The sequence below is a fragment of the Symphalangus syndactylus genome, chromosome 8, assembly GCF_028878055.3.
Source record: "Symphalangus syndactylus isolate Jambi chromosome 8, NHGRI_mSymSyn1-v2.1_pri, whole genome shotgun sequence".
Taxonomy (NCBI): Eukaryota; Metazoa; Chordata; class Mammalia; order Primates; family Hylobatidae; genus Symphalangus; species Symphalangus syndactylus.
Window position 1 is genome coordinate 128667883 of NC_072430.2, and position 23376 is coordinate 128691258.

General features: G+C 43.8%; 1 protein-coding gene across 1 annotated transcript in view; it reads right to left on the reverse strand.

Annotated features, from left to right (window-relative positions):
* SERPINE2 (serpin family E member 2) overlaps window positions 1-4603 on the reverse strand; it is a 63724-nt gene extending 59121 nt beyond the window's left edge. Inside the window, exon 1 of the mRNA XM_055290789.2 lies at window positions 4483-4603. The gene's annotated coding sequence lies outside the window, so the exon portion shown is untranslated. The remainder of the gene's footprint in view (window positions 1-4482) is intronic.
* Between the last annotated feature and the right edge of the window lie 18773 nt (window positions 4604-23376).

Sequence of the window (23376 nt, forward strand, 5' to 3'; positions counted from 1 at the left end):
GCATCTAAATGACCTTGGGAACACACTGTATGACTCTGGGTACCACATGTAAAACAAGGTTCCCCATGTTCCAAGGGTGGGGGACTCCCTGGGATGGCCTATGCCTCCATATTTACAGACTCCCCACGGCTGTTTGGGATATAGAATGGACCCTGCCCTATCTCCACCCAGGGAGGCTGCGAGGAAGTGCGGCAGTAGTCAGGTTTGTAGAAATGGTTTGTAAACAGCAGGACTGCCATCAACACTAGAACTCTGTATTAACTACCCTACAGGAGCTCAAAAGCATCTTCAGAAACTCGGGTACAACACTGTATAAAAATAGCGAAGAGCTCATCTTTCAATCTGAGATACCCAACTTGTGATATGACATGGCCACTCCTTTAGAGTCAGGGGTTTAAGCCCAGATCAAGAAGGAGCCATTGAATTTTATTAGGAGGGACTCAAGAAGACTTGGATTTGGGGCAGCAGGAGAAAAGTCACACCAGCAGTAACATGGAAGAGAGTTAGAAGGGATGCAACATGAGGTGCACGACACTGTGCAGTAAGCACTAGGCATTCCCAGGCTGTCGATGATCATCTCAGCCTAGGGTCTCTAGCTCTGAAGCCCATGGGAGCCAGAACGCTACTATAAGCAAGGGTCACAGGTCCGGGAGAACCAGAAAGCAACTGACCTCCAGTGTATTCAGGCACTGGAAACCCAGCAGCAGCTGAGTGTTGCCACATGGGAATGTAAGCCTCCTATTCCACGTTTTGTTTTGTTTTGTTTTGTTTTGTTTTGTTTTGTTTTGTTTTGTTTTGTTTTTTGAGACAGAGTCTCACTCTGTCACCCAGGCTGGAGTACAGTGGTGCCATCTCAGCTCACTGCAACCTCTACCTCCCGGGTTAAAGGGATTCTCCTGCCTCAGCCTCCCGAGTAGCTGGGATTACAGGCGCAGCTAATTTTTGTATTTTTAGTAGAGACACAGTTTCACCATGTTGATCAGGCTGGTCTTGAACTCCTGACCTCAAGTGATCCGCCTGCTTCAGCCTCCCACAGTGGTGGGATTACAGGTGTGAGCCACCGCGCACTGCCTCATCCAGGTCTTCTGGCTTTTAGGAGAAGCTATACATTCAAGTGGCATCTCCAGATTTCTAAATATTAACTCAAGTTGTATATACTTTGTTCAGGCCAACAACACTGCTGCCTACTGCTAGAAGCGGCACACCGGCCACCATTTTGCCACTTTTGGGCTCTAAAGCAAGGCAAGGCCAGCGTGACTAGAGCGGACCTTTGTGGAATTTCACAGCACAGAGAAGCAACAGGATCTGGTGACGGCCTGGATGTGGGCAGTGCGGGAGCCCGGCATCACTGTGAGGCCCCTGCTCCAACACCTCCATGAATGGTGGAGCCACTGCCAAAAAAAACAGGGACAAATCTTGGCCAACAATGAAGCGGATATGGGGTGGGTGGTGAAAACTAAAATCAATTTTGGGGTGTTTTTTTGGCCTAAAGGGTATGGGTAAGTACACCAGACTGTAGGTAACTGATTGGAACACAGGAGCATGCTCAAGCTAGCTTACATGCCAATCTGGGACTCATTTCATATTAGTGAGAGTTGAAGCTGTGGGAACATGGTTCACCCAAATACACAGAGCACAAAACGGATGACAGCGAACCCTAGGTAGCCCCAAGAGATAGCAGAGATGCCAGGGAGAAATAAGGAAAACCAGAAGGTGGCAACCAGGGGTGGAAAAAAAAAAAAAAAAACATCAGAAAGGAATAGAAGAACCTCATCAAATGCCACGGAGAAGCCTAGTGGGTATCCATAAGTTTGCTTGTTCAGATGAGAACACATGGACACAGGGAGGGAAACATCACACACCGGGGCCTCTGGTGGGGGGCGGGGAGTGGGGTAGGGGAGGGATAGCATTAGGAGAAATACCTAATGTGATGGGTTGATGGGTGCAGCAAACCACCATGGCACGTGTATACCTATGTAACAAACCTGCACGTTCTGCACAAGCACCCCAGAGCTTAAAGCATAATAATGAAAATTAAAAAAAAAAAAAGATTGCTTGTTCAGGAAGTCACGGGCCTTGAACTTTGAGGAGACTCTGGCCAGCTTGCGAAGGACTGAACAGGAAGGGGAGACCAGTTTAAGAAGCCTGGAGAGACGTAGTGGTCATTACAGGTGAGCTGAGGATGCAGGGACAAAGGAGGTTAAGGCATTCTTAAAATACTACTAAAAAAGAAAAAAGCTCATAGGGAGAGACTGAAGATAAAAGTAAGAAAAGCGAGTAACATTCACAAGGAGAGAGAGGCATTGGGAGTTGGGATTCAGGACACAGCTGGAGACATTAGTCACTGCCCCAAGGAGGCCATCTCTCGAAATTTCTCTAAGTTCTCAGTCTAACTTGATTTTTCTTTATAATTCTACCCTATTCATTTATCATACATTTTACAATATATTATATTTGCTTTTAGTTGGTTTTCTCCCACAAGAATGACAGTTTCAAGCGAGCAAGGATCTGCTCTATTTATCTCCTATGAATATCCAGCAAAGTACCCAGACACAGTAGATGCTTAAGAAGATTTATTGGATGACTGGGTAAACACAGAAAAGTCTGTACAGGGGAGATGGAGGAGGACGTGAGGAGATCTTTATGACCTCTATTTTCCTGGTAGAATGGGCTACAAAGTCACCTGCCAAACTCGCAGGAGAAAAAGGATTGGAGATCGCTTGCATTGAAGATTACAGTGGGAGTCCGGTTTGCAACCCGGAAGGAAGGAGCTTGCGGGATGGAGGCACTAAGAGTTTTCAGAAGTTGAGCATCTCAAAGAGAGGGCAAGACTTGGAGGTACTTAGAGGACTTAGTAGCTGGAGTACACGGAAGACACTGGATTTGAGACGGTCAAGGAAGTGCGCATCTAGAGAGTCCCGGACATGGATTTTAGGTCTAGAGGAGGAGAAATAGCCCAAGAGCCAAAGTCCCCATGCGACGGGAAAAGAACTGGCTGGAAGAGGACAGCAAGGCGGAGATGCACCCAGGGACGTGGCCAGGTCACCACCCCATTTCCAACTCTACCACCTCAAACAATCTCTGACTGGTATTTAATCACCCTTGTGTGGAAGTGAAAATTAGTTTCTTTTGGAGACAGTAATTTTAAAATTAAACTAATACGAAGTTCATGGGACACGGAAAATTTCTGCATAGATTCATTTTTGTTTTTAGAATAAAACACGATGACATTTTCATGACCTTCAGTAATTGCCCTGCATGGTACGATATTTTCAAACATTAACAAAGAATCAAAATTTGGGGGTTAAAAGAAACCTTAGATTACTCAGGTTAGTACCTGACTAATAGCCAAAAATTTTTCTACTGAAATACTGCAAATAGCAAATAATTACTGATTTAGACCTTCAGATAGTGTTGAAACTGCCTTCAATTTTTGAAGTGTGGTTTAGGATATACAAATTAGCAATGTTGACATTTCTTCCAGTTATCCGTGCTCAAGTTTTGATATAAAATCTTCAAAGTACACAATTATCACATACATTGTTCCACAACAGTTCAGACAAGTAAACGGCTTCTTGGCTTGAAAGAGAAAGTCACACCTTCGAACACCTTTTTATGCTGATGCTAAATATAAGAACGTCCCCTGCAAAGTAGTCAAAGCAAGACAGCAGCATTCGACATTTCTCCAGAGACACACACACAAAGAATGTGCTTCGTTCATTAAAACACTAAAACCTTCAATAGCATCTTCCATAATACCTGAAGGTGGAGTGCTGTCTTATGTAATAGAAGCCTTCCTTCCCCGCTCAGTTTGTGGACACATTAAATGCCTAATTCCTTCCAGAATTTCTGAGTACCGTACTTTCACTTTACCTGCAGCCACTCATTCGCCTCGCAACTCCCGTTTCTACAGATGATGAAAATAGCAAAGATCTGCTCGCTAGGGTTAAATCGGTTGCCAGAGGCCAAGTTAAAGGCTTTCCACACACCGCGCGTCACCTCCCCCTGCACAGGCAGAGGTAACAAGTAAGAGTGCGCCAGTCTCTCCCCATCCGGCGGCGCGCAGCCTAAGTCCGGGGTAGGGGACGCCGGCGAGCAGCTGGAAACCTCAGGTTCAGGGTCAGGGCCGGCTCGGATGGCCGGGCAGGAGCCACGCCGGCCCCGGGGCTCCCAGCTGCGGGTACCACTGGACGCCACCCCGGGGCGGCCCCGCCTTGCCCTGCCCGGGTCCCGCTCGGGGCTCCCCGCCGGCGGGACTGGGATGCCCGGCGCGCACCCAGCCCCGGCCAAGGCGGCCCGCGGGAGGCTGAGAAAGTTCTCTGCTCCCCGACGTCGGCGCCCCAGGGTCCCGCTGGCCCCGCAGCTTCCTGGCCGGGCGCAAAGTCGGAGCGCTGGGCCGGCGGCGCGCGGAGCCCCGGGGAGCGTCCCCCGCCGAGGGCAGCGCCGGCCGCGCCCGGGACTCACCGCGCAGCCTGTACTCACCGCGCTCGCTGGATCCCCTGGGGGCGGCCGCGGAGGGCGGTGCGGCCGCAACCGGAGCGGGAGCCTGGTCTCGGCGGCGCGGGGAGTCGGAGGACGGAGCGAAGCGGCGGCGGCGAGGAGGGTCACAGCCGGAAAGAGGCAGCGGTGGCGCCTGCAGACGCCGCGCAGCCCGGGCAGCCCCACAGCGCAAGCTGGCTGCCGCGGCGGCGGGGGCTTTATCGGCGGCGCCGCGCGGGCCCCCGCCCCTTCCTGCCGCCCCCGCCCCCGGCCCGCCTCGCCCCGCCTTCCCGCCGCCTCCTTTGTGTGGCCGCGGGCCTCAGCGTCCCCGCGCCCGGCCTCCAGGACGCCCCCTCTCCGCCTGCGACCTCTCGGATGCCGCCCCCCCCCAGGGGTCCCTGTCGTGGGGCTGCGCCCGGAACGCGCTGGGGAGACGCGCAGACCCCGAGGTGCGGCGCCAGCCCGGGCCCAGCTGCACGTGGGTCTCCCGGATGGGGGTGTGTGAGGTGGCGGGGGCGGATACCGGGGCTCGTACGGCGTCCCTGAGACGCAGGGCATGTCGTCTTGGCTGCCCCCTGGAAGAGACAGAGGGCGCCCTGAGACAGCGCTCACTCCTCCGGGTGATGGGGAAAACGGTGCCAGGACGCGGCCGGGAAGGGGCAGATAACCCCTCGAGGCGTTTTGCAGGGTGTCCTAGAGCTGACTTCTCCCTGCCTAGGGGACAGAGGAGCGGCGGCAGGTCGCCTTAGGCAAATACAGACGAGGAGATCCAGAAAACTGGATTCCTGGCTATGGTGACAGCATGAGGTACCCGCAGCGTCCTGGGAACCCAGCCCTTCTCAGCCGGTAACCACAGCTGCTGGGACCCGGTGCGCGGTAGACAGGCGCATACCCCAGGGGCCTGCAACAAATGACCGTCCGGCTCCGGGCTCTGTTACCTGGATCTCTCTTAGTTGGTTCCTCCTTTGCGTCTAGTTAGGTTTCTGGGGACCCAAGGACCCAACTTTAATGACAGTAATTTATGTTGCCGTTAGTGTAGAATCCTCGCTAGCAGGCAGACGGCCCCAACAGCGAGGAAGAAATGTAAATCTCCCTAGACACAGCCCTGAATTAAGGGTACAGCTACTGATGAGAGTCACTTGGAAGATCAGCCTGCAGTCACCCCTTGGCATGTAGGTGGCCGTGCTAGAGTGTGCACGTGTGTGTTGGGGAAGGGGTTGTTCTGAAAAGTGTAAAATCTGGACCAGCCAAACGGTGTTCTCAGTCTCTCATAGAGGAAAACAGGCTATGGGAGGCTTGGTCCTAAAATAAGGAGCAAACAGTTTACAAAATGAGCATCTGTTTAATTATTTTAGTCATACCAAATATTTATATTCAGTTACAGGGCAACTTTCTTATTCTCTGTGCCTGAAATGCTTTTTGTCCCAGAATCTTCTATGTCTGTCTGCATCCTTACACTTGAGGTCACAACTCAAATGTCCTCTCCCCTGGGAAGCCTTCCCTGACCACTTGAGATAAAGTCGCTTCATCCCCTTTAACCTATGACTTCCTTCATAGCCCTCATCATGAATTGATTTTTTTTTTTTTTTAACCTTGTTTCTTGCTAGTTTTCTTCTACTCTCTCTCATTGGAATATACTCCCAGAGACCAGGGAAGAGAAACTAATTTCAGTATTGTTTCCAACTCACTCTATGCCTAGTGCCTAGAGCCATACCACACATATAGCAGTTACTCAATAAATTTTGTTGACGAGTGGATGAACTACTAGCCAAGTGACTTTTAGACATGCTAAGAACTGTTCCAGTGACAGTATTGTGCTTGGTCCAGTCAGGGTGGGGTGGGCTGGAGCTGGGAACAATTCAAAGGAGGGGGAAAGCCCACAGGTATGAATGAGCTCGCTCAGTGTGTTTGAAAAGCTGGGAGTATCCTCTTCCAGATGGAAGGGAGTCATTCAAGAAACTACTGGAGAAATAACTGGGAAATGTGGGTGAAGCCAGATTATTATGAAAATGTGCCAGAATCCCTACATCCATTTCTGTCTCAATCACATTTCTTAATTAAAATTTGTAATAGAGATAATTGTAGGCTGGCATGCAGTTGTTAAGAAATGATTCAGAGAGGTTTCTTTTACACTTTGCCAAGTCTTCCTCAATGGTAACATTTTGCAAAACCATTGTATAATATCACAATCAGGATATTAACATTGATACATTGATTCCTATCTCACACACTTTGGTTAATTATGTATAACTTTAAATTTTTACTAAAGTTACTCAAAAGTTAAACCAGTGAGAGAAATGCACAAAATAACTATTTTGAAGAGTTTCAGTCTCTTGTCTGGAAGGAGCCAATGTTTTTCAAGAAAAGGAAAAAAAAAACCCTTTTTTGCTTTCCCAATTAGAGTGTAAATAGGGTCCAAATTCTTCATCTATGAAAGACGTTAGAAGTCCTTAGGACTTACCTCTTTGGGTTACATTTTAATGACTGACATTCACTTCCCCATTCTTTCCTGTACTGTTGAAGGAACATTTTGAGCAATACTGTACATGACTTGTCAATTCTGAAATCAGACCGGATGCAGTGCTAACTAATATACTAAAGTAAGCCTAGCCACTAATGTTCCTTTCTCTCTCACTAGACATGCGATGAGGCCGATGATGAGGTCTCCCAAAGGAAAGTGATTCAAGACAAAGACCCATTCTGCCAGTGGGATATGCTGGGAATACCAACTATACTTGTTACTGAGTGTGCATGGCTGGTGTTGGCGGGCCTTCCTGATGCCAGCAAGAGGAGACGGAAGTAATGACCCAAGCTACACTTTCCATGACACTCACATGGCCAGGCTTTTTGACACCCATCATGAGGGGCTGTTCCAAAGATGTTGTGTTCCTACCTCAGTTGGTCCCCATAAGCAGCAGGTTCCTCCTCCAGTATTCTCCAATATTTGACCGTTTTTGAGATGCATTTCTCATAGATGTGTACTTCCAATCCACATTTCCTTCCTACCTCTACCTCGGTTTTGTTTGAGAAATCCAAATCATTTAACACTTCTACCTGGCTGTTTCTTTGCGACTTCACATTCACAGCGAAATTTCATTTTGTCCTGCAATTGTGTGGCTTGCCTTAATCGCAAATAGAGCTTCAAATTGTTTATTCCTTTGACCTGGAGTTTAGCCAGCTCCAGCTAGGCTCTGAGTTTGGCTTTGTGTCCATAAGCCACAGTTGGGAGAAACGCAAGAAATGCCCAAACAGAATAAAACAAATGATCTATTTAGTCTTGTTTCCTCTCTTGGAAGAAGTCCAGTGTTGAGTGCCTTGGAATAAATGAAAATCCCCCACCCCACCTCCACTGCTCTCCCATGCACCCAAACAGTATGACCTTGTGTTTAAGTAAAAACCGTCCTTAGCTCCCAGTGGGATGATGGTGTTTTGTCTGGAAGACTGACGGATGTTATGATAATAAGATAATGGATACTCACTTCTCTCCTATCTAACCCCTATTTAAAAGACATTACACCGTAACAGTGCTTGTTACACATATTATAGTTGCAAATGTTGTTATGGAAGTTTGTTTCAACCAGGGGAAAAGAGACTGATAATAACAGTACATTTATATAATTAGTTTCTGAAACTGTTACATTGCTTTGGGTTTTTTTTTTTTTTTTTAGCTTAGAAAAGGCATTTATCTTTTTATTTCCCTTTAAAGTTGGCTTTCAAATAAATTCAATTTCCTCTTTCTGTAACTTCTGAAACAGATTAAACCAGAGCATCAATTTGCACTTTGCTATTGTCATCACTAGTTTTCACCAAGAGCTTCAGAGAAAAGACATTACTAAGTGCTGGGCTGGGTATTATTTTCTAGTTATATGTGACCAAATAGGATGTAACAGCCAGGTTCTGAGAGTCGTTGTGATACTGACCCCTTCAAACAACAGCCCAGCTCCTCTCCTTCCTTTTACCACCAAACAATAGATGCTGCCTCCCTTTTTCCATGGATCTCTTCGGTCTATCTTCTTACCCCATCATTGGGCTCCCCTCCTTTTCTTCCTCACTTCCTCGGGCCCTCCTTCTCTCCCAGATGTTACCAATAGCTTCCAATGGCAACCCCAGTAGTTTTTCAACATTCTTACCACCTTTGAGTCCTTGGCAGGATTTCACCCTCACATGTGTGCCCATTTTTTGGAAATTCCTTTGCCTATTTTCTCTCTTCCGATGCCTTAACTTGCCTTTATCCTTTTTTCATCAAATCTTCCAACAGGTGGGCACCATGCGGTTGACTGTCCTCAGCTCCCTCCTCTTTTCTCCACACTCTTTCCCAATAGAATGAACATTGATTTATCTGTGGCCACCAACACCTGTTCCCCTCCTTGCCTTTTGATAGTGGAAACACCTCTTCTATTTTATGCAGCATTTTGTTGGGAAGGAAATCAAGGTATCCTTACTTTCACTAGCCAAGGGATGGGCGTATCACCAAGCTCACTGGATTCCCTCCCAGTTCTTTGAATCTTGAAAAGAATGAAAAAGTAGTTGCAGCTGACTTATCTCAGCTTGATGAATGATGAATTTGTGAGTTATTCCTATCTGGAACTCAGAGCTGCCCTAGACCCTGTCCTGTCTGAGCAGAGGTCCACAGTGAACTCTGTTTCTGTAAGACTTTTCTACTTGTTAGCCAGATTCAGTTTCTGTTGCTAGCAACCTAGGATGCCTAACTGACATACCTTAAATGTATGTAACTTTGCTTAGTTCTGGATGAATTCTAAGCCTGTATCTACAGATGGCCTTGGCCACCATCCCAAGGTACCACTCATCTATCTCCAAGTGCCAGGCAGACACCTCCACTTAATATCCCACCATCACCTCCCACCTAACAAGTCAAACCCACTTATTATCTTCATCCCCAAACCAGTTCTTCCTCCTGTGTTCCATGTGTTTTACAGACATGACTTCCATCTCAGTCACCAAAGCACAAAGATGGGAATGAATTCTGACTTTCTTTCTTTCTTTCTTTCTTTCTTTCTTTCTTTCTTTCTTTCTTTCTTCTTCCTTCCTTCCTTTCTTTTTGAGACAGAGTGTCACTCTTGTCACCCAGGCTGGGGTGCAGTGGCATGATCTCAGCTCACTGCAACCTCTGCTTCCCGGGTTCAAGTGATTCTCCTTCCTCAGCCTCCTAAGTAGCTGGGATTATAGGCGTGCACCACCATGCCTGGCTAATTTTTTGTATATTTAGTAGAGAGGGGGTTTCACCATGTTGGCCAGACTGGTCTCGAACTCCTGACCTCAGGCAATCCACTCGCCTCAGGCTCCCAAAGTGCTGGGATTACAGGTGTGAGCCACCATACCCAGCCCCTTTTCTTTTTTTTATTCATCCCATTTCCAGCCATTCCTTAGGTGCTGTTAGTAGTTTTTAAATTTTTTCCCCCAAGTCCCTCTGAGTCACCCCTCTTGCATTTTTTCAAGTCAGTTCAAACTCTTACCACTCCAATAGCACCCTAACTATTCTCTCAGCTTCCAGATTCTATCTGTAACTGCCAGCTTAGTCTTTCTAAAGTGCTTTTTTGGTCATGCCACTCCGCAGCTTAAAATAATTCCACTGTTCATCACGAAGTTTCCGATTCCTTGGTTTAGTCATAACTCTGTAGAGGTTATGAACACAAGTTAGATTGCCTGTGTTCAAATCCCAGTCTCAGCACTATGTAATTTTTTTTCAAGTAATTTAACCTGTGAGCCTCAGTGTCCATTTTGTAAAATAGGGGATAATAATAGAATAACCCACTCATAGGGCTATGTGAGGATTGTGTAGTTAATTCATGAAAAGAACTGTGTATTTGACACATAGTAAATGCTTAATAAAAATTTACTACAATGAAAGCTCTCTACAATTTAACCCCAACTCACCTTTCTTGCATTATCTTTTCATTTTCTCTATGTTCTTAAAGTCTTTCCCAATCAGAATTACTCACCTTTATCAAAATTGTATTTTTCTGTCATCATGCCATTGTTTAAACCATTCTCTCTGACCTGAATACCCTTTTCTTACTCCACCTGTATCAGTTATCTAGTGTTGCATTACAAACTATCTTTTTTTTTTTTTTTTTTTTTGAGACAGGGTTTCGCTCTTGTTACACAGGCTGGAGTGCAATGGTGTGTGATCTCAGCTCACTGCAACCTCCACATCCCAGGTTCAAGCGATTCTCCTGCCTCAGCCTCCTGAGTAGCTGGGATTACAGGCACATGCCACCACGCCCAGCTGATTTTCATATTTTTAGTAGAGACGTGGTTTTGCCATGTTGGCCAGGCTGGTCTCAAACTCCTGACCTCAGGTGATCTGCCTGCCTTGGCCTCCCAAAGTCCTGGGATTATAGGCATGAGCCACCGAGCCCGGCCCTAACTATCCCAAATTTTAATGGCTTAAAATAACAACCATTTTATTTGTTTGTGATTGTATGGGTTGGATGGGCATGGTGTGGCTGAGATGGTTCATCTGTGCTCCACCCTCTGTTGTTTGACCTCACTCATGCAGCTGTAGGACTCAAGGTGGCCTCACTCATGCATGTGGACTCTCAGAGAGAAGGACTGGAACCCTCAGTCTTCTCTCTCTAGTTTTTCATCTTCACGGGCCTTTTTCACCTTATTGTATTTCAAGCTCTAAGGCTTTCCTATATGGTTTTTCCAGCAGTAGTCAGGCTTTATAGGATGGCTGAGGACTTCAAGGTGGGGGAAACAGAAGCCTCAAGTTCTATTAAGGATTAGCCTTGGATTTGGCACAATACCACTTCTGCTGTCACAATTCAGAGCAGGTAACAGGGCTATCTCAGATTCAGGAAGTGGACTCTACCTCTTGATGAGAGGTGTGTTAGACAGCATGGGCTGTGATAAGTAGATACTACAGACTGGGTAACTTAAACAATAGATGTTTATTTTCTCACAGTTTTGTAGGCTGGAGATCAAGGTGCCAGCAGAGTTGGTTTCCGGTGAGGCCTCTCTTTCTGGCTTGCAGATGGCTACCTTCTCACTGTGGCCTCACTTTTTTTTTTTTTTAATATATATATGTATATATATAGAGAGATCTCTGCTGCTGTCTCTTTCTTTTCTTTTCTTCTCTCTTTTTTTTTTTTTTTTTTGAGATGGAGTCTCACTCTGTCACCCAGGCTGGAGTGCAGTGGTGCAATCTCGGCTCACTGCAACTTCCACCTCCCAGGATCAAGCGATTCTCCTGCCTCAGCCTCCTGAGTATCTGGGACTACAGGCTTGTGCCACCACGCCTGGCTAATTTTTGTATTTTTAGTAGAGATGGGATTTCACCATGTTGGCCAGGCTGGTCTCAAACTCCTGACCTCGGGTGATCCACCCACCTCGGCCTCCCAAAGTGCTGGGATTACAGGTGTGAACCATGGAGCTCAGCCTCTGCTGTCTCTTTCCCTTCTTATAAGGACACCAGTCATATTGGATTAGGGCCCCACCCTTATGTTCTCATTTAACCTTAATTACTTCCTTAAAGACCCTATCTTCAAATACAGTCACATTAGGGTGTTGGGGTGTCAACATATGAATTTGGCGGGGACACAATTTAGTCCATAATAAGAGGAGTGGTGAAATCCATTTCAAAAAGTCATGCAGGAGAAGAGGGATTACTTTGGCCATTTTTGGACATAATCTGCCACCACTCTTTGCCACTGAAATCATTTTCATCCTTCACAGTTTTCCCCTCTCTGCCTAGCCAGTGTCGATTTCCCCTTACTCCCTGCTCTTGTGGCTCTGAGTGTGGGCTACATATTCCACACAACCACATCCGGCCTTGGATGTAAGCATTTGGTTTAGGTTCCAACCTCAGGGCAATGGGCCATGTCTTGTGTATTTTTATGTTTTCACACAGTGCCTTGCACAGAGAAGTCCATAATAAATATTTGTGGAATGAACAAAAAATGCAATTAATTTTACTATTCTAATTGGTGCCTGGGCAGTTTGCAAGCTTCTGTTCCTCCTTATATGTCCCACGTTCCTCCTTATATGTCCCACGTTCCCTACCTCTTCCAAATCTTAGAGCACTGCATGATGGGGAGAACTCAGAAAACGGAACACTGGGAGCCAGAAAACCCGGATTTTTGTCCAGTTTCTACCACCTCTTAATTGTGATCTTGGGCAAGTCATTTGAATTCTCTGGGGCTCAGTTTCCTCAAGTCTAAAAAAATAAATAAATAAAGAGTAATTGAATGTCTACTATAGGGCTATTGAGAGAATATAAGATAGGTGAAGTACTTTGTAAAGTCTAAAAACCTTCACAGATTATTACTATTATTAATTCTGAAGCACACATTTGATCTTAGTTCCTTGCTGGCTCTGCCTTATGCAAACTGCTGTCGTCTAAATGTTTGTGTCCCCTCAACACTCCTATGTTGAAACTTAGTCACCAATGGGTGGCACTGGGGGTGATTAAGTCATGAGGACAGGGTCTTCATGATTGGGATTAGGGCTGTTATAAAAGAGACCCAAGAGAGATCCCTACCCCTCCTGCCATGTGAGGACACAGCAAGAAGACTGCTCTCTTGGAAGCAGGAAACAGGCCCTCACCAGACACTGGATCTGCTGGTGTCTGGATCTTGAACTTCCCAGCTTCCAGAACTGTGAGAAATAAATTCGTGTTATTTATAAGCCACTCAGTCTAAGGTATTTTCTTATAGCAGCCCAAGCAAACTGAGACACTTCCTATAGTGTCTGGCTCATTGTATGTTGCCCAGGTTGGTCTCGAACTCCTGGGATCAAGTGATCTTCCTGCCTCAGCCTCTCAAAGTATTGGGATTACAGGTGTGAGCCACCATGCCCAGTCTGACATCTTTTAATAAGATCCCCAGTGAAGTCATATGAACGTGAAAGTTTAAAAAACTGATTTAACTTGCTTATCTAATGTATAAGGCAGCTGGGGTCCAAGAACCGGAATGACTTGCCCAAGGTTGCATAGGTAAATGAGGAGCCCATGAAACACTGGGTAAGAGCCTGTGCTTAGAATTATATAGGCCACTGCAGGAATCCAGGCTCTCCTCTTTGCCAGCCTAAAATCTTGGTAATTCCCTGAATACCTCTAAAGCTCAAATTACTTTCTGTTAAAGGAGTAGCAATGCTACTTCAGAGGCTCATTGAGAAGTTAAAATGAAAAGTAGGTAGAAAGCACCTAGAAAGCTCTCAATAATCAGCCATTAGAATCATTATTCTAACTTAGATGTCCACATTCTGTGCTGCCTCATAAGCATCCCATATTGCATAGAAGAAATGGGAAATAGTGCGTTTAGATACATTTGGTCTTTCTGAGACTAGTATTATATCTAATTTAGATTTTATGGTTTGTAAGAATGAGGAAAAGGAAGAGGGGCTTCCAGAGGAAAGGGAACAGAAAGCTGTACAGCTGTGAGATTGCAGATATTTCCCTGCCTGACTCTTTCTGGCTTGGCTTGTCCACGATGACCTGCAGAACCAACCAACCACTGGAGGAATGTCCAGGTGGGTGAGGCTTTTGCCCACACTTCGCCCCACAGCTTTCTAGGGCTTCTCCCCACCTTCTTTCCTCTCACCTCTGAGTGCTTCCGTTCCTTTGCCCCGCCCCCCCACCCCCAGTGTTCTCATGCAGGCTTCTCACAGCCTCCCAAAGTGGGGCTCTACCTCTTCCTGTCTCCTGGGAAACCCCACAAATTCTGGGCCTTTCTTCCACATATCAAGAGTCACCTGTGCCAGGCATGGTGCCTCACACTTGTAATCTCAGCACTTTGGGAGACCAAGACAGGAGGATAGTTTGAGCCCAGGAGTTTGAGACCAGCCTTGGCAATATAGTGAGACTCCTATCTTTTCAAAAAATCAAAAAATTAGCCGGGCGTGCTGGCAGGAGCCTGTGGTCCCAGCAACACATGTGGAGGCTGAAGCAGGAGGATCACTTGCACCGAGGAGGTGAAGGCTACAGTGAGCTGTGTTTGCGCCACTGAGCCTGTGCAACAGAGTGAGACCCTGTCTCAAAAAAAAAAAAAAAAGTCACCTGCCCCTTGCCTCATTTTACAGGACTGGCCAGCTAATCAATTTTAACACTGGCTTTACTTCCTTTTGAATAATATTTGCATTTTTCTGTGATGAAGTATTTTTTTCCTTTTATTCTTAGGCGACTTGTAATAATTGTACTTATTTATGGGGTGCAGTGTGATGTTTTGATACGTGTATTAATGTGTAATAATCAAATCAGGGTAATTAGCACATCCATCATCTCAAAGATTGATTTTTTTGTGTGTTTGGAACATTCAAAATCCTCTCTTGCAGCTTATTGAAAATACGCAATAAATTATCATTAACTGTGTTCATCCTCCAGCACTACAGAGAACCAGAACTCATTTCTCCTGTCTGATTGTAATTTTATATTCATTAACCAACCTCTCCCTAGCCATCCTCTCCTCCCCCTCCCTGCCTCTAGTAACCACTATTCTACTCTCTTCTTCTGTGAGCTCAACATGTTTCAGCTCCCATATACAAATGAGAACATGCATGTATACATCTTTCTGTGCCTGACTTATTTCACATAACATAATTGTCCTCCAGGCTCATCCTTGTTGCCCCTAATGACAGGCTTTCATTCTTTTTTATGGCTGAGTTGTATTCCATTGTGTATATGTACCACATTTTCTTTATCCATTCATCTGTTGATGGACATTTAGGATGATTCTATCTCAGCTATTGTGAATAGTACCGCAATAAATTTAAACATGCAGATATCTCTTCCATATACTGATTTTATTCTCTTTAAATAAATACCCAGTAGTGGGATTGCTGGATTATATGGTAGTTCTATTTTTAGTTTTTTGAGAAATCTCCATACTATTTTCCAAAATGGTTGTATTAATTTGCGTTCCCACCAACAGTGTATAAGGGTTCTCTTTTCTCCACCTTGTCACCAGCGTTTATTTTTTGTGTAATTTTGACCATAGCCATTCTAACTAGGGTGAGATGATATCTCACTGTGATCTTGATTCGCATTTCCCCGATGGTTAGTGATGCTGAGCATTTTTAATATATACGTTGGCCATTTGTTTTTTTTTTTAGAAATATCCATCAGATCCTTTGCCCATTTTCTAATTGGATTAGGTATTTTGCTGTTGAGTTATTTGAGTTCTTTGTATATTCTGGATATTAGTTCCTTGTCAGATGTATAGTTTGCGAATGTTTTCTACCATTCTACAAGTTATCTCTTCACTTTGTTGATTGTTTCCTTTGCTATGTAGAACCTTTTTAGTTTGATTTAGTCCTATTTGTCTATTTTTATTTTTGTTGCCTGTGGCTTTGAAGTCTTAGCCATGAAATCTTTGTCTAGACCAATGCCCTGAAGCATTTTCTCTATATTTTCTTTTAGTAGTTTAAAAGTTTTGGGTCTTACATTTCAGTCCTTAATCCATTTTGAGTTGATCTTTATACATATATGGTGAGTGATAGGGGACTAATTTCATTCTTCCACATATGGATATCCAGTTTTCCCAGCATCATTTATTGAAGAGACTATCATTCCTCAATGTATGTTCTTGGAGACTTTGTAAAAAAAATCAGTTAGTTGTAAATACACAAATTTATTTCTAGGTTCTCTATTCTGTTCTATTGGTCTATGTGTCTGTTTTTAATACCAATATGATGCTGTTTTGGTTAACAGTATAACTTTCTAGTGTAATTTGAAGTCAGGTAGTGTGATGTCTTCAGTTTTGTTCTTTTTGCTCAGGATTGCTTTGACTTTTTTGAGTTTTTTTGTGGTTCCATGCAAGTTTTAGGATTGTTTTCTCTATCTCTGTAAAGAATGTCATTAGTATTAAGACAGGAATTGCATTGAATCTGTAGATCGCTGTGGTCAGTATGGTCATTTCAACAATATTAATTCTTCTAATCCATGATCATGAGATGTCTTTCCATTTTTTTCTGCTTTATTCAATTTCCTTCATCAGTGTCTTTTCATTTGTTTGTTTTCATTGTAAAGATCTTTCACCTCCTTGGTTAAAATATTTACATTTCAATGACAGCTTTTCTTATCTCAGACCCCCAAAGAGTGAGTAATGTATCATTCAATGGTACAGATGTGTTTGAGTGGAGTGACAATGGGAACCTTTTAGCACTCCTCAAATCCTGTGACTGTGAGCAGCAGCCAGCACCGTCTTCCATCAAAATGGTTTCTAGAGACCCACACTCTATCTATTCCTCTCCCTACCTTCTTTTCCTTTTTCTCGCCCTCTCTCTCATTTTGCAAACCATTTGACATTATAAGGTTAAGAACACAGACTTTGGAGTCAGACTTTCTGGGTTCAAATCCACACTCTGTCATTTACGTCCTCTGTAATGTAGACAAGTTGCTTAACCTCACCGGGCCTTAGTTTCCTTAACTGTAAAATGGGGTTGAGAACAGTAGCTACTTTATCAGGTTGTTACGAAGTGGAAAGGCATGCGTATTTGTTAAGTGTTTGAAGAGTGCCTGGTGCAGAATAAGTGATGTGTGAGTGGTTGCTACTGTGAGCTTAAAGCTGAGCTGTGTACTGTGGGCCCAGAGATGAATGACCCAATTCTTATATATGGATTTATCTTTTATTCCTTGTTTGACTACAGGGATATATATGGAAATCTGAGCAAAGGGAAGATAAACGGAAGATAGTGACATGAAGCTAGGAATGAGGATGGTACACAGGTATGTGTCTGAAGTCCTAAAACTCCTGGAGGTGGGTTGCAGATTTGTCTCTAATGATGGCATTATACTAAAGCACAATCAGAAAATGCTGTAATGGAGAGAGTGGAGGCAGAGTAGCAGTATCATTTATTTCATGCACCTAGGCAACCAACCCCACTGATATGGTTGCCTAATCCAAGGATAGATTTTTTAGAGTAGTGGTTCTCAACCTATTTTTTTTTTTTAAACTAAACTTTTAAGAAAATAAACCTTTTTACTTTGAGGTAATTTTACATGAACAGAAATGTTGTAAAGGTAATATGAACAATCTCTCTTATACTTGTCACAGCTTGGAAATTAACTCTGGCACCTTATCACTAGCTAAACTCCAGCTTTTATTTGGATTTCAACAGTTTTTTCTCTCTAATGTCCTCTTCTGTTCCAGAGTTCCGTGAAGAATACCCATTGCATTTAGTCGTTATGTCTCCTTAGTCTCCTCTGGTCTGTGACAGTTTCTCATTCTAGTTTTTCATGACCTTGACAGTTCTGAGGTGTACTGGTCAAGTGTTTTGCACAATATCCCTTAATGTATGTTTGTTTGATGTTTTCTCATGATTTGATTGGGGTTATGGGTCCTGGGGAAGGCTACCAGACAGGTGAAGTGTCCTCATCACGTCTTATCAAGGGCACATGATGTCAATACGACTCATCAGTGGTGGAGTTAACCTTGATCAGTTTGGTTGAGGTAGTGTTTGCCATGTTTCTCTACTATAAAGTTACTATTTTGCCCTTTTTCCATGTTCAATTTTTGGTTGCACGTCACTAAGTCCAGTTCACGCACAGGGACTTTTAGTTCTGCCTTCTGGAGGTGGGAATATCTACTGTCTACTTATATTAAATGGAATTCTTCTGTAGGAAAGATTTGTATCCTCTCCCCTATTCATTTAATTCAATTATATATTTATATAAATGTGGGCTCATTTGTGTTTATTTTATATTATGGGTTATAATAGAATACCACACTATTCATTTTGTTGCTCCAATTTTTCCAGCATTGGCCACTGGGAACTCTTCTTGTGTCCCTTTGATATGCCCTCATTTTTTGTCTTTTTTTTTTAAGTTAAATGTTGTGAATCCATTAACTTTTACAGAATATTCTTTTGTGTTTTGACCACTTTTTGCTTTCTGGAATGACAAGATGTTCCAGGCTTAGCTTGTATTTTCTCCACTTTAGCCCTAGAATTAGACATTTCTCCAAGGAGCCCGGGCTACTTTCATTGGAGAAAAGTAATTTAGAAACCAAGTCGGGCGCGGTGGCTCAAGCCCGTAATCTCAGCACTTTGGGAGGCCGAGGCGGGCAGATCACCAGGTCAGGAGATCGAGACCATCCTGTCTAACACGGTGAAACCCCGTCTCTACTAAAAATACAAAAAATTAGCCGCGCATGGCAGGGGGTGCCTGTAGTCCCAGCTACTTGGGAGGCTGAGGCAGGAGAATGGTGTGAGCCCAGGAGGTGGAGCTTGCAGTGAGCCATGATCACACCACTGTACTCCAGCCTGGGCAAAAGGGCAAGACTCTGTCTCAAAAAAAAAAAAAAAGAAAAAAAAGAAACCAAAATCTAGGTCCTATGTGTGTATTTGCTGCCACTGAGGCATGGCACACTTTTGAATGTTAAAGTTTTGGTGCACACATCATGAGCATAGGTATGAAATAATCCACTTGGTCCCTCTTTATCCCTATGTTTCCATAGTTCTGAATGCTTACTCTGATTTACTCATGCAAAAAGGTTTTTATGTGTGTCAGTACATATAGCTTGGTAATATTTTATGCTTCTTACCTCTTAGTCATGAAAAAGTGCCAGACCACATCAAGACAATTAGCTCAGTATAGCATTCTAGCTGATACCTTTTAACACATCAAGATGGGTATCCACATAATAAATTATATACTCAGATAAAAACCTGGCAATACAATAGTGGAAGGCTTATTTTAGTCTATAATACTGATTATAGCAGTGTGTAGGAGATAGGGTTGTTTATCTGTAAATACCATCACATTTTCTGCTTGCAGAATCTGGATTTTGTTAAGGCATTTATCCATCTATCCTTCTGCTAATTGCCTTAAAAGAAAATCCTGGTTAATCTTGACCAATCATGATAATTTCATTCTCTTTACCAAATGTTTGGCTTAGGGGTGGAAATGTGACCTAATTTTAGCCAATTATGTATACGATGGTCAATTGGTGGGAGAGTTTCTGAGAAAGGTTGTGTTGAGGATTAAAAAAAAAAATTCAGGCAAAAAGGAGATCCATTCTTCAACCTGATGCCCAGGACCACAGCAGCCATCTTGTGACCGTGAGAGGAACTCAGGCAACATACTAAGGGTGGAAGAGACAAAAGATAGAAAGATTCTGCGTCTTTGATAATGTCACTGAGCTGCTGAATTCACCAACCCAGGAGGCCTCCTACCCCGGTCCCCCTTGTTGGATAAGATAAATATTCCTTTTTTTCTTGGAAATTTTGAGTTATTATTTCCTTTACTTGCAGCCAAAAGCATCTTAATGAACACACACTACTTTAAGCTATTTTAAGGCAGTCATTAAATATTTTTAGATCCTAGGCTGTTTCCAGAATTCATTCATTCATTGATTTTTAACAAATATTTACTCAAATATGGGAGTAAGATAGACATTGATCAAATAATCACATGTACATATAATGACAAAGTATAATCAGTAAGAAGAACAAAAAATATAAGAAACTTTATGAGAACAACTGAAGGATAGCTTGAGAAGAGGCCCTGTTAAGGTAAGACTTCACTTCATAAGCAATGAATGAACTGACATCAGAAAGTGAAGGGAGGAGGAGGAAAGTGTCCTTGCAATAGTGTGGGGCAGCAGCGTGTGCAAAGCTTCCATGTGGGAAGCAGCGTGGTGCCCTGGAGGAACCTGAAGAAGATCTATGGGACAGGAGGAGAAAGACAGAAAGAGGAGTGGCACATCTAACACTGAAGAGGTTCAGATGACATAGGGTAGACCCTGGAGACCATAGTAAGGATTGTTCTCTCTGTCCTAGAAGAAAAAAGAAATACAGTGAAGTGCTCTAATCTGGGAAAGACAGGATTATACGATCTAATCAGTTCCCTCTGGGTACCTTAAGACTCAGTCTTGCCATAATATTGCATTCAAATGCAGAACGCTATCATTTGATTGAGAAATGCAATCAAAGATAGTTATTATTTGTGCCTTTTAAAGGGCAGAGAGTATTAGAACTTGCATTAGTCCGTTTTCACACTGCTGATAAAGACATACATGAGACTGGGTAATTTATACAGAAAAAGAGGTTTAATGGACATGCAATTCCATGTGGCTGAAGAGGCCTCACAATCATGGCGGCAGACAAGAGAGTGAACGCCAAGTGAAAGGGGAAACCCCTTATGAAATCATCAGATTTTCTGAGGCTTATTCACTACCATGAGAACAGTATGGGGGAAGTCGTCCCCATGATTCAATTATGTTCCACCTAGTCCCTCCCACAATACTTGGGAATTATGGGAGCTACAATTGAAGATGAGATTTGGGTAGGGACACAGCCAAACCATATCAGAGCTCACCCAATATCTATGTGTTCCTCTACATTGTCCAGCTTTCCTTGCAGTTTGGTTGAGATCATGGGACTGGGTTCTGATGGCAATGATGTAAGCCATTTCCAGGTCTCTTTCTTAAAAACATTCTGTATAATGCTGTGGCTCTTGCTTCATCAGCCACAGTGATGTTGGGGGCCACCTTTCCAAGTGGCATAGCTTCAAGGTGTAAGATGGCTGGTGATCTGCAGCAGACTTCAGTGAATCAGAAATAAACCCCCCCTTTTAAGGCCCTGAGTTTTCACTGTGTTTGTCACTGCAGTTTAACACGACTATACTAGCTTCCCAAGGCTGCTGTAACAAATTACCACAAACTGGGTGGCAACAGAAATTTACAGTCATGTATCACTTAACAATGAGAATACATTCTGAAAAATGCATTATTAGGTGATTTCATTGTGCAAACATCACAGAGTGTGCTTACACAAACTTGGATGGTATAGCTTATTATGCACCTAGGCTATGTGGCATAGCCTGTTACTCCTAGAATATGAACCTGTACAGCATATCACTACACTGAATACTATAGACAATTGTAACACAATGGTAAGTATTTGTGTATCTAACTATATCTAAACATAGAAAAAGTACACTAACGTATGGTATAAAAGATTTAAAAATGGCACACTTGTATAGAGCACTTACCACAAATGGAGCTTACAGGACTGGAAGTTGCTCTGGGTGAGTCACTAAGTGGCATATGAATATGATGGCCTTTAGGACACAACTGTACATGACTGTAGACTTTATTGGTACCATTTAGACACACCACTTCACCTAACATGCACATCTTTGGCATGTGAGAAGAAACTGGGGTACCCGGAGAAAATCCATGCAGACCTGGGGAGAATGTGAGAACTCCGCACAGACAGTAGCTTGAGCTGGGAATAGACTTTATTTTTTTCTCATCAATGTTATAACAAAATGACTTTGAACAAAACGATGTTATTTGAGGACCTGCTATACACTTAGGCTACACAAAATTTATTTAAAAATAAAATGATTGGGCTACAATGTATGATGGCTGTGACATCACTAGGTGATAGGAGTTTTTCAGTTCCATTTTAATCTTATAGGATTTCTGTCATATATGTGGTCTGTTGTTGACCTAAAAGTCATTATACAGTCCATGACTGTGTTCTCTCACAGTTCTGGAGGCTAGGAGTCTGAAATCAAAGTATCACTGGGGCCATGATCCCTCTGAAGGGTGGAAGGAAGAATCCTTCCCTCCTTCTTCCAAGCTTCTAGCAGTTATTGGCACTCCTTGATGTTCCTTAACTTGTAGCTTCTTTACTTCAATCCTTGCCTCCATCTTTACAAGGCTTTCTCTGTGTATGTCTTTGTGCTCAGATGGCCTTACAAGGACACTAGTGTAGGTGTCTTAGTCCACTTTGTGTTGCTATAAAGGAATACCTGAGGCTGACTACTTTATAAAGAAAAAAAGGTTATTTGGTTCATGATTCTGATGGCTGGAAAGTTCAAGGTTGGGCATCTACATCTGGTGAGGGCCTCAGGCTGCTTCCACTCATGGCCAAAGGCAGAAAGGAACCCAACATGTGCAGAGATCACCTGGTGAAAGAGGAAGCAAGAGAGAGGAGCAAGGTGCCAAGTTCTTTTTTAATAACCAGTCCTCTCAGGAACTTGCAGAGTGAGAACTCACTCATCCCCTAGGGAGGACACTAATCTATTCATGAGGAATCCACCCCCATGACCCAAACACCTTCCATTAGGCCCCATCTCCAACACTGGGGATCAAATTTCAACATGAGATTTGGAGGGGACAAATATCCAAACCATAGCAATTGGATTAAGGGCCCACCCTAATCCAGTATGACTTTATCTTCACTTAAGTGATTACATCTGCAAAGACTCTATTTCCAAATAAGACCACATTCTGAAGTTCTAGGTGGACATGCATTCCAGAGGGGACACTATTCTACCTGCTACAATGACGAATACAAGATATAACAGCAGTCCCCAACCTTTTTGGCATCAGGGACCTGTTTTGTGGAATAAATTTTTCCGTGGAGTGGAGAGGAGGGGAATGGTCTTGGGATGAAACTTCCACCTCAGGTCATCAGGCATGATGATCTTAGAGCTTAGATCCTCATAAAGAGCTCACAGCCTAGATCTCTTGCATGCGCATTTCACAATCGTGTTCATGCTTCTGTGAGAATTGAATGCCGCTGCTGATCTGACAGGAGGCAGAGCTCAGGTGGTCATGCTGGTTCACTCATCACTCACTTCCTGCTGTGCATCTCGGTTCCTAACAGGCCACGGACCAGTACCAGCCTGCAGCCCAAGGGTTGGGTACCCCATATTTATAACACATAGCAGTGCTTCTTTAAAAACACCATTTTTCTCCTCTCAGATCCCATGGCAGCTGTATCACTCTCACTCATTCCCCTGTCCCTCTCTTACCTTTAGTATTTCCCCAGCTTTCAGGCTGAATGGCCACTGTTCTACCATTGCCTCCCCTTTTCCTCACATCTCTTTGTACCACCTCTCCATACATTCATCTTGATTCAGTATCACAACAATCATGGGAACTGGGCCGGAAAAGCAGAACTGCATTAGAGGGCAGAGCAAAA